Source organism: Poecilia reticulata, linkage group LG15, assembly GCF_000633615.1.
Source record: "Poecilia reticulata strain Guanapo linkage group LG15, Guppy_female_1.0+MT, whole genome shotgun sequence".
Classification (NCBI taxonomy): domain Eukaryota; kingdom Metazoa; phylum Chordata; class Actinopteri; order Cyprinodontiformes; family Poeciliidae; genus Poecilia; species Poecilia reticulata.
The window spans coordinates 25,422,039-25,432,749 of NC_024345.1; positions in this window are offsets into that span (position 1 = coordinate 25,422,039).

The following is a 10,711-nucleotide window of genomic DNA, read 5'->3' on the forward strand; positions in this document are numbered from 1 at the left end:
TATATATATAAAACAAGATTGAAAGCATAACATTAAACTGAGCATGTAAAGACCTTGTGAAGTGCCTCTAAGTATTCCTGTTAGCCATTCAGGAGTCATTTGTACATGAGCAAATAGAACAATCGGGATTCCTGGACAGCGTTTATTACCAGCAGCCAAATAAATCAAGCAGTTTCCAACGTATTTGCAGAAGGGGACGTGTAATTAAGAAAATGACTTAGCACATTTCTCTAATACACCTTGCAAAACAGGCGGCTATAACATTACGGCCACCAGTGAGCTGAATGGGAATGAAAATGTTGCATCTGTTCTGAAATCCATGGTAGTATTTGCAGCCAGCAGAGAGTTAATGGTAATGTGATTGCTGACATGACCGTTACAAGCACAGAACAGCTGCTGATATGGAGCAGGGCTGCTGACACATGCACAGTGCTGAAAGTCACTACTATGCTGTGAGGTAATGAGTCCATTTCTTTTTTTTTCTTTGTTTTTCCATCATATTTTTAAACCTCAGGAACAAGTCAGTGGAAGAATCGAAGTAGAGGTCACTATTTGGTTAAAGAAGAAAGCAGGAAGAAAAATATCTTCATGTTTGTCTTCACGGAGAACAGAAAAACAGTAAAACGTGGCTTTGCTTTGGTCAAAGAGTTATGTTGAAGCACAATTTCAAAACATGAAATTGGAACAATTTATCCCTTTCCATTCCTATCAGCAATAATGTGATCAGAGTAAAATCAGATCACATTATTGTTGTTTATTTATTTTAAATGAGTCACATGACAGAGTTAGCCATCAAGGCTAGTAGTCCCATGTTCCTGAAAGACATACATAAAAATTAGTTTAAGTATACACAATGATGAATAACGTATGTTAAAGTCAGTGAACTTCTGGATATTCACAGGATTTTTCTGTGGAACATAACTAAAAATTATTTAAGTAAAATCCCCCTGATCACTGATTTATCTACAATATCCCAAAGAAAACCCAGCTTCAGAAGCTTTAAATCGCAGATGCAATGCTATTGGCTGGCATTTTGCAAAGCAGCCAATCCAGGAGCACCATTCATTGCCTTTTCCCACTGATTGGCTGTATCTCAGGCGCTAGTTTCTGTGGTAGACAATATCCAGTGTGTGTAAAAACACATACTAAGGTACATTTGGTATTTGAACTATTAAAATAAATAGTTATGCACGTTTTTAGAAAGGAATTCAAGGATTTATAGATTCTAGCTTTTAGTGGTAGATTTTCTGTATTCTAGAAATGCATTAGTGTTATTTTTCACTTGTATACTATAAGTAAGAAGAATAAGTAAGAATTTTGTTGTGATTTTTCAGATATTTTTTAATAACTTACATAAAACATCCAGTAGTTACAATAAAGCATCTAACTGACTCATAGAAAACAGCATCAGATTTACTTATTTGTTTGAATGAATAACAAGTAATTTGATCATTAGCACAGCAAAACCACCTTAAAAAGCTTACAAACATAACTGAACTGGATTTAAGTTTTCCTTCTGTTACTGTGCCAACACAAATAGAGCTATCATAGATTTCTGAAGGCTGCATGGCTGCAGAAACCATCAGCTTTAAAGTTCAAGCCCTATCTATTGACGAAGACAATGTGCTAAACGTACAAAAGATACGAGCCGGCTGGATTTGGTTTCAGTATCAAGAATGAGCTTTGAAACTCAAGATAAAGTGAAGGGTGGATCGTTGAGCAGCACTTTAAGGATGACAGGCCGTCAGCAGCCCCCCTCTGCAGCCAAAAATACTGCCAACCATCAGAGACTGTCTCATCTTTGCGCTCGTGTCTGTGCCCGTCGCTCAGCGTGGTCCTGTCAGCAACTCCGCCCCTCCTTCCCTCCCTTCTTCCCTCCCTCACTCCCTCGTCCTTCAGGATTCCCAACGCACCATGTGGCAACGAGTGTCGCGTTGCATTTTGGGAGAAGCTCTCTGGTAAGATCCCCTGTGGGCAAACATGCACCCTCCTCCTCCCCCCGCACCCTCATCCCACCCTCAAAAACAATCTTGCCCAGTCTCCTCCAAAAAAAAAATTCCTCGGCCCCCCCTGAGGGCACCACGCAACCTAAAATAACAGGACACATCAGCACTTTCATCTGCATCCCCGAGCAAGCTCAGACACTGCAGCAGCAGCTGTTAGACCTCTCACAGGCGCAGATAGACTTCTGAAAAGTACTGAGGCGCTATAGTTGGCACAACCCCTTCCCCCTCCAGTGAGACGAGCACAGACGGAGCCAAACTTGGATAAGAGTGCCAGCTAGGTGTGGCTGACTGACAGAACTGTCCTTTAGCTGTCCTTCAGCACAAAAAGCCCCGCCTGAATGGAAAAAGGAAGAGTGTAAAGTCAAATTTGTTGTATTTTTAAAGTATTAGCCAAATAGGAAAGATATTTTATCAATTTTTTGGAAATAATGGATGTAAAGGATAGAAAAATCGAGCCGTGCACAATGTACAATTTAAAATTTCAGTGTTTTCACAGCTGATAGTCCAGCAGACTTGGCTCAGTTGAGAACCAAGATTGCAACATTTGTTACATTTTTAACAGTGAACTGTGTCAAATGAGCCAAACACTTAAAAAAACCCGTTCACCCTCCTCGCCTGTGATGGCTCTGCAACAAGAACCTCTGACACAAAAACCTCTGAAGAAGACATGAGCGCAACTTCCTCCTTCACAAAATGTAAACAAAAATGGAGTAGCATCCGATTTTTGCAGTTGTAGGATTTCCTTATTGTCTTTAGTAAGAAAAACTTCAAGCCATTTCTCACACTAACGAAAAACTCTCATGTTTGTTTTGGTTGTACTTACCCAGAATGCCGTGTGCTATAGTCCACTTCCTGCTTCTCTGGTCTGCTTGCATCCACGTATGCTTTTAAACCAAACCAGAGTCACCAGACGGACCAAAGTTTGCTTTTTTGGTCAATTGCACTTTCACACCTTCCCAAACAAACCGGACTTTCTAAGCAAATGAACTGGAGTTTGATTAAAGCGAACTAAACATGGCTGGTGTTCATGTACCCTTAAGTGATTTAAGAATCACTTTTTGCTGTAATTATGGCTGCAAGACATTTGGAAAACGTCTCTAATAGCTTTGCACATCAAGAGCCTGAAAAGTTTCCCCCTTTCCTCTTCAAAAGAGCTCAAGCTCAGTTATTTTAGGCAGTGAGCATTGAAGTCTTGCCAGCCAGTTCTACTCCATCACATTACAAAACATCGAAATGCTCTGATCTAAACCGTTAACTTGTATCACTGTACGTTTATGGTCACCGTCCTGTTTCACTGTTGTAAGGGTTTGCTTAGGGGGGTAATAAATGTTAGCCTTGCACCATGTCTCAACATGATTGTGAAAGCAATTTATAGTTTCACATGCAATAGCAATAAAATACTTTAACATTTTTTGGTCGTAACGTGATGCTGGAGGTTCAACATGAAGGAATGCTTTTGAGAAAGAGTACAAAGCAGACTGTTCAAATAACGCAATCTAAAAAGTGCAACAAAACAAGAGATAAATATGTTTACAGTTTATTTTTGTCCGATAAAGAATGTCCAGTTGCAGACTGATAAAATAGCCTTTCATCCACTGTAGCAGCACAAGGCTGGCTGGTTGTTGCTGTGATACATTATGGCTCAGTTGAGTGGAAAACGTCATTCGTGTTGCAAGCTGCGACTCTGCTGTGGAGTCACAGTGCAGCCTGATGTAGCAGAGGTCATTCTTTCACAACGCCTGACGGAGGAGCTCAGGCCTGCCCGTAATAACTCACAGCCATTTGCCGCAGGGAGCCGTTTCCAGCTCAATAATGTGTGCAAAGAGCAAATTTACAACAAAGAGGACATATTAAATCCAAACAGAATTACATCTCTCAAAGACTATATAAGCTTTTAAAAGATTAGCTTGATTTATGTGCAGTAATTTGCTGTAATGGTGGTTCCGAGCCTTCTCGTGTTGCAGCCATTAGTTTTCGGAAAATCTTCTGAGAACTAATGGAGATGTTTCATGAATGTCGTCAAATTCAGATCCCGAGTGTCCGTGCTCGTGGGTTAGAAGTCAGTTTTTGGTTTCTTCGTGAAGATCTGGAGAGCCCTACAGTTCCAACCGAGTGCTTTCAAATGGGAAATACAGGGGCGAGAGGGTTCACAGTGGCTTTCTCTGGACTGCGTTGGTGTGTGTGCTCTTACTGTTTCCCTGGCAACGGCCATATTGACATGCTGCAGTGCCGCTGCTGCTGCTTCTGCTGAAGGAACCTGGCAGGCGGCCAGGAAGATCTCAGCCTGCACACAATCTCACATTCTGTCGTTTGCCAGCTCTATCACCCCAGCTTCGTACAATTCCCATCTCACTTTTTTTTGTTGTTGTTATTGCTCTCCAGGCCGGCTGAATGGTAAAGCTAAAGAGTAAGTGTGTTTTTTGCACGGAGTGGGGGTAGATTTGTTGGGAAAAGGGAGAGAGAGAAAGAGAGAGAGAGAGAGGAAAACATGGAGGAGGGAGGGGTAAAGTCTGTGCCATGCGGCTTGCATGTTGAGTTGAATAGAGGGAAAGGCGAGCCTCGTGTTACGTTACAGGAACATAGTATTGGCTTAGGGGGTTGGGCTCTGCACCAACAGATGGATAAACCCGGGAGAAGAATGCATGCCAAGCGCCAAATGTATCAGAGGCTTGCTGGGGCATGAAAATGTCAGGTGTCAGCGACGAGCCACGCGGTCGCTGCTATTTATACAATCCACCATGTGCTGAATGTACACATAAGGCCTGGCGAACGAGGATGACGGGGGCATACAGGGGTGTATTGCCAGGCAGAGGAGGAAGAGGAGGAGGAGACGAGGGTAAACGACCGGCTGATTCACCCCTTTATCGGTCATGGACACCGACAGCCTCAGAGCAGCCTGCATGGCACTGTGTGTTCACATGGGCTGGGCAGGGAAATGTCAACACCATCTTTGTGGCTAACAGCCTCATGGATGGATAAGGGCCTGCATTATCTCGTGTGTAGAGCGGATCTCTCACACGCCGTTCTTTGCCGGTTAGATTGGGGCAAGTGTTGACTGGTCATGGTAAAAAAAAAAAAAAACAGCGCAACGCGCACCAGCTGGCACATGCCCTCTCAGACGCCAGGTTCGTTTTTGCATACGCCGTCTTCGGCCGACCTCGGTGACTCATTCAGAGCAGTGAAACAGGAACATATTTTGTTAGATATCGACCAGAAACAACAGAGTCAAGGTTCCTGTAATCTCTCTTTCTGCATTTCAGGGATTCGGCCTGCGTCATCGTCTTCCTATCACTTGTCTTTGTCTTCTTAATTTTTTTCCACCTGCATTAACATCCGGATGTTGATCAGATGACTCATGTGATGCAAACAATGTCTTTCCTTTGCAGTTTTGCAAATACACTAATTTCAATAAAGCCAAAAAAAAAAGCACCGCACCCTAACGCAAAAACTTACCATGTTTCCATTAAGCAAATTTACTTTTGTATTTCCAATTTGTGGAGTTATATGGTCAATGGAAACGTAGCTAGTGACTCAGCTAGTGAATAGATACCAACTGCGTCGTCGTTGGGCATAGAAACATCATACATGCTGTCCACAAGATTTGCCACATGTCCACATGTTTTTACCGTATTTTTGATTGGGCCTGCATGTAAGCAAAAGAAAATGTTCCCCGAGTCTTAATACCTTTGGCTAAAAGTGAAGAGAGGAATTTAAATATAAATAACAACAAATGCTGAGTTATAAAAAAAATTTCCTGCAACATTTGAACTAGATTTTGAAAATGAATGCCCCTAAAAGTACAAGTAATGTTTTTGAATTGTTTCTTTTGTTGTTGTTGTTTTTCATTTATTATTCATTTATTTATTTTTTAACTGATGCCCCTTTATAATGCTGCCCTGGGTGACTGCCAACATGGAGCATTTAGAAAACCACCACTGTTGGCTCAGTCAGATGTCTTGAAATATTTGACTGGTTCCAATGCATCAATATTCCTAGATCTAAACCACTCAGTTGTAGCTCTGGCTGGCTGCAGATTTTGGTGCCTTTTTCTTTAGAAATTATCTGGGAAATGCTCTAAACATTTAGCCACTTTCAAACTACAACCTCTCACTATTTTCTTATTCATCATCCAACGTGCATTAAACGACTGCACAACTTTATCCATGACCTGGTTCAGATTAAGTGACTTCTGAAGGCAATTTGTTGCACAGCATTTTATGAGGATATCAGCAGAAATGTGGCTTTTAACATTCTAAATAAAAATCTAAAACCACATTTCCCTTTTCTTCTACTTGACAATTATGCACTCCGTGCTGACTGAGAACAATCTGGCGGGTTTCTGCTCTCAAATTAGTGACTGGCTGGTGAACAAGTAACCCCCATCAAAACATATCAGCTGGCATTTTGTTGCACGGCCTTTTGCAAAGCCCTCAGGGTCAACTATGTCCTTGTCCAGACAAAGCCTTCCAAAGCCGGGATTTCATTTCCACATTGTGGCCCAGTGTCCCCTTCATTGTTGATTTTTCCACTGTGTGCAAGGCATTTGTACCAGTCTGCTAGACCCACGTCAAAAAGCAAAAAGCAGCCACTGTTTGAAGCCGGGGCCATTCTTGTTATTCATCTCATGCCTGGTGGTTTACTGGGGCAGGGTGCAGAATTTTCCAGAAGCAGCTGTGTGCTAGTGAGGCTGATGGTGCGCAAGCCCAAAAGACTTTCTGTCTGTCTCTCCCCCGCCTGTCCCCCCTCTTCTTCTCTTCCCCCTCCATCGGCATGCTTGGCTCTGTGCCCAGACTTACTCAAACTCACACTCAACCAGAAATATCCGCTCTCCCCCCCCCCCCTCCTCTGCTCTTGCTCCCAGCCCTGAACATTTTCCTCTGGCTCAACGGAGAAGCTTCCATCACTCCGGATGACATCGGATCATTTTTCTCCCCCTGCACATTCCAGCCAAAGAGGAGGACGAGGGAGGGGAGCAGCTGCTGTTTTCTTCTCTGTGATTATATCATTACAGAGCAGCAGACATGTATACAGTATATCAAGTGCAACCTGTCATTAGCATACTTTGTGTCATGATGGCTAAATACAAGTGTGCCCCTGCTGGATCCAAATAACCCGGATTGTGTTGGTGCCAGAACCAGGAAATTAAAATCAGGAATTCCAGCCTCCAAGCACCTCAGATTTCAATCCATCAACCTTGAGCTATAAAAACCGCTCTCTTATTTAGCGTACCATTATCCCCTTCCGACACCTGTCGGGACACGCTCTGCCCGAGTTATCAGATACTCCGAAGGCTCTGCCGGCAGTCTAAATAAACCGGTGAGAGCAACGCAGTTGTGTAACACCCTGGAAGTCGCCGGCTCCAATAATAGAGCGCACCTGTCAAACAGAGGCCCTGCTTGTTCTCTCCCCTCTGCTGACCCGACCTCCTCTCGCTCCTCGACTCCAGCTCAAATGCTCCGTTGCTGGCAGACAGTGGCGCAAAACGTCGCGATGCCCTATATGGGGGCGCCAAAAGATGGCGAGGGGGAAAAAAAAATTATTTATAGTCAGCATTTTTGGGGTTTACTAGTAACAGATGTTGCATGTGTAAATTATGTGATCAACGCGGACCCTGTCACTTAACCGCACTTAATTTAAAGTTGATAATGAGTCCGCATACGCAGTTGCGCCACAGCCGGGGGACAATCCTGAGAATGTTGTTTCGAGAAAACAAAGAGAAACAGAGAGAGATGGTGGAGTGAGAGTTGGAGGTGAAAACGGCAGAATCTAGCCTTTTTTTTTTTTTTTTTGGTCTTCTTTCTTTTGACTGGCACGCCAGGCTGAACAAAGGCGATAAAAGCTTTATTCTGCCTCAGAGTGGAGATTGAGCAGCGGCTGCCACTAAGCTTTGATTGACAACAACATTAGCACTGAGAGGAGAAATAGCTACCCACTCTCAGTTATGTAACGGACAGAGAGGGGGGGGGAAAAACTACAGTAAGTTTGTTTGGCTATATTTGTGCATGTTGTACACACAAGGTATTCCCAAAGCAGGAAAAAAAAAGTCAAAATATTTGAGTTTGTTCCTCTTGAATTGGATCTCTAGAGAAGAGGCGAGGGTTGCTGAAGGTCCAAGGTTTTATGTTACTACATTCCGACAAAACTGAAGATGTCAGAGTAAAAACAGGAGTGACATAAGTTTTTAAAGCTACAGGATGTAACTTTTTAAATGTTTTTCACATATTTGTTAAAATTGTCACTATGTGTTCTGATAGGATAGTATGACACAGATAATCTTTGGAAAAAAACTAGCTCCTCTGCCTTCTCCCAGTGCTCCAACTGCAGTCAGAAACAACCAATCAGAGCCAGGAGGAGGGCCTTGGGGCTGTCAATCATGCTTGTGTACATGCTGTTCACAGCTCCTTAAAAGGACAGGCAAAAATGGGCCTGATTGACTAAATTTACTCCAAATGTATAAACTGCATTACTCGATTTACCATTAGACAGTTTCTACTATTAAGTCTTTTTGGGGGGGCGGGGGGGTTTCAAAGGAGGTCACAAAAGATGCCAGATATACCCAGATTTTGTCCAGCACAGTTATGGACTCCTGCCCCTTCCCCACCTGATGCTGCATGCTGCGTCACGCTTCAGCTTTTCATTACACAGTTTGAGATTCTTAAAAGTAAAGACCAGAAAAAAGTCAGCCAAATTGTTCCCAGCTGGAACATGAAGTAACCTTGAGCTGCCCCTCCCCCACCTGTTGCTGCCACAAGTCGCTTCTACCGAGTGAAAACCAGGTGCAACACTTTTTCCTCCCTTACCAGACAGACGAATTCGGCTGTTGGGAAATATTTCTGTTTGTGGAAACCAAATGTGGAAAGCAAAAGATTGCCACTAATTAAAAATACTCAATTTAATAGACATTTGTTTTATTTTTCATCGCGGTATGCCAAGGTTTTAAACACTTATTGACGCAAAAACTCTAGAATGCTCCTTCAGACCACGCCGGTGTTTTAATGAGGTGCTATTTGTTGTTTTGCAAATCAATAAACCCTAAAAATCTGGATGATGGCAGCAGCTGATCCTTTGGAATGGTGTCCAATCATGTAAAGAAATGCAAAAAACTCTACATATCTACTGAAACGCCCCCAGAAGTGAAATCATGTATTAGCCCACACTGATGCAGAGCAGCTAGCTTCAATTCAGATATACAGCTAAAGCATTTCTTCTGCATCCTGTCCCTGTAAACAGTCATACCTCAGCTTTATCTTGGTTTCTGTCCAAGTCTGTTTGAAATGCTCTGCTTAATCTCGTTATTGTGTACACAGGCACACGCAGGCTCTGAGCTATTATTCAGCTGCACAGATGGCCCTCGCAGGACATCTCATCTCCTCCAATCCAGACTCTCAGCTGACTAAACAATCATCTCAGAGGGGCGCGGGGACAGGCGGCCGTGCTTTTTCCAACATGACACATTAAAAAAATAAGCAGAAAGCTGACAGCGGACTGTACACGTCTGAGCCAAGCATTCAGTGAGGATGAATTTACCAGTGTTTTTCAATGGCTCTGACTCCGTCTTAAGGAATATGCCCTGCTGGCGGGATTAAATCTGAGCTGGCTGCTTGCATGCTCACTTATAGCACATCTCACTCTGACAGCTCCGTCTAACTTTAGCTGGAAGTGGTAATATAACTCCTACTACACTGACTGGCATGCACCGGCAGAGGCCATTAGTTAAAGTGAATATGTGCATCACATTTTCCTGCGTTGCACTCGCTGCTGCTTTCTATTTTGTATTTGGCACAGTCACAGCATGCCATCTTATCAGCTGATCTTGAGCCAGAAGCAAGGAGCAGTTGCTCAGCAGAATAAAAAAAAAAAGAAAAAGAAAAGAAGTGTCGATTTTGCTGGGTTCTGCTATAACACGATAAAAACAGAGTCCGAATGCTTTTGGATCAGTCCCATGCTCGCTGCCTCTTTCCCTCGTTCATTTGTCATCCTCTTTCCTTTCATCTTTTTTTGTCCTACGCCTCCTCTCCCTCCTCTATATTCTGTCGCTCTCTTCTTCCTCCGCGCTCTCTCTCTCTCTCTCTCTCCCTGCTCCACTTATAAGGTTTGGCAGCACTCCAAGATCTGAGAAAAACATCGGAGGCACAGACTCGTTCTGATGTCTGGAAAGAGGGGGAGACTCAGTCCTGATTTCCATTTCACAGACTCGATTCACAGCAGAAAGAAGGGAATACAGGCTGAGTGTAACAACCAGTCAAAGAGAAAGAGGAAGGGGAGGAAAGATGAGACAGACACACAAGTTAGATCATAAGGAATAAAAATGAAATATTAGGATCTCAAAATGGCACATTGGTGTATAAAAAGGCACACAGAAAGAACTGAAGAAGGTGGGGGGGGGGAATCCCAAAAATGGTAAACAAGGCACGCTTAGAGGCAACTATTCTGTTTATATTCACTTCTGTTAAATGGAAAACAGTTAAACAGCAGAGAAAACACAAGAGTTTGAGAGTTAAAACACATTTGGCACTCAGCACTGTAATCATCCTAACTCTGCAGGCCTTCGTGGTAAACATCCAGGCGAACGTAAACCCCCCTCACCCCCCCTCGTCTCCCTTCCTTTACGGACTGAGCCAAGAATCTGAGGGGAAATTTTACACATCCTGCGGATTTAGCCCTGCTCCTCCTAATTGCCGGTTGGAGCTCCATCTCGCCGAAGA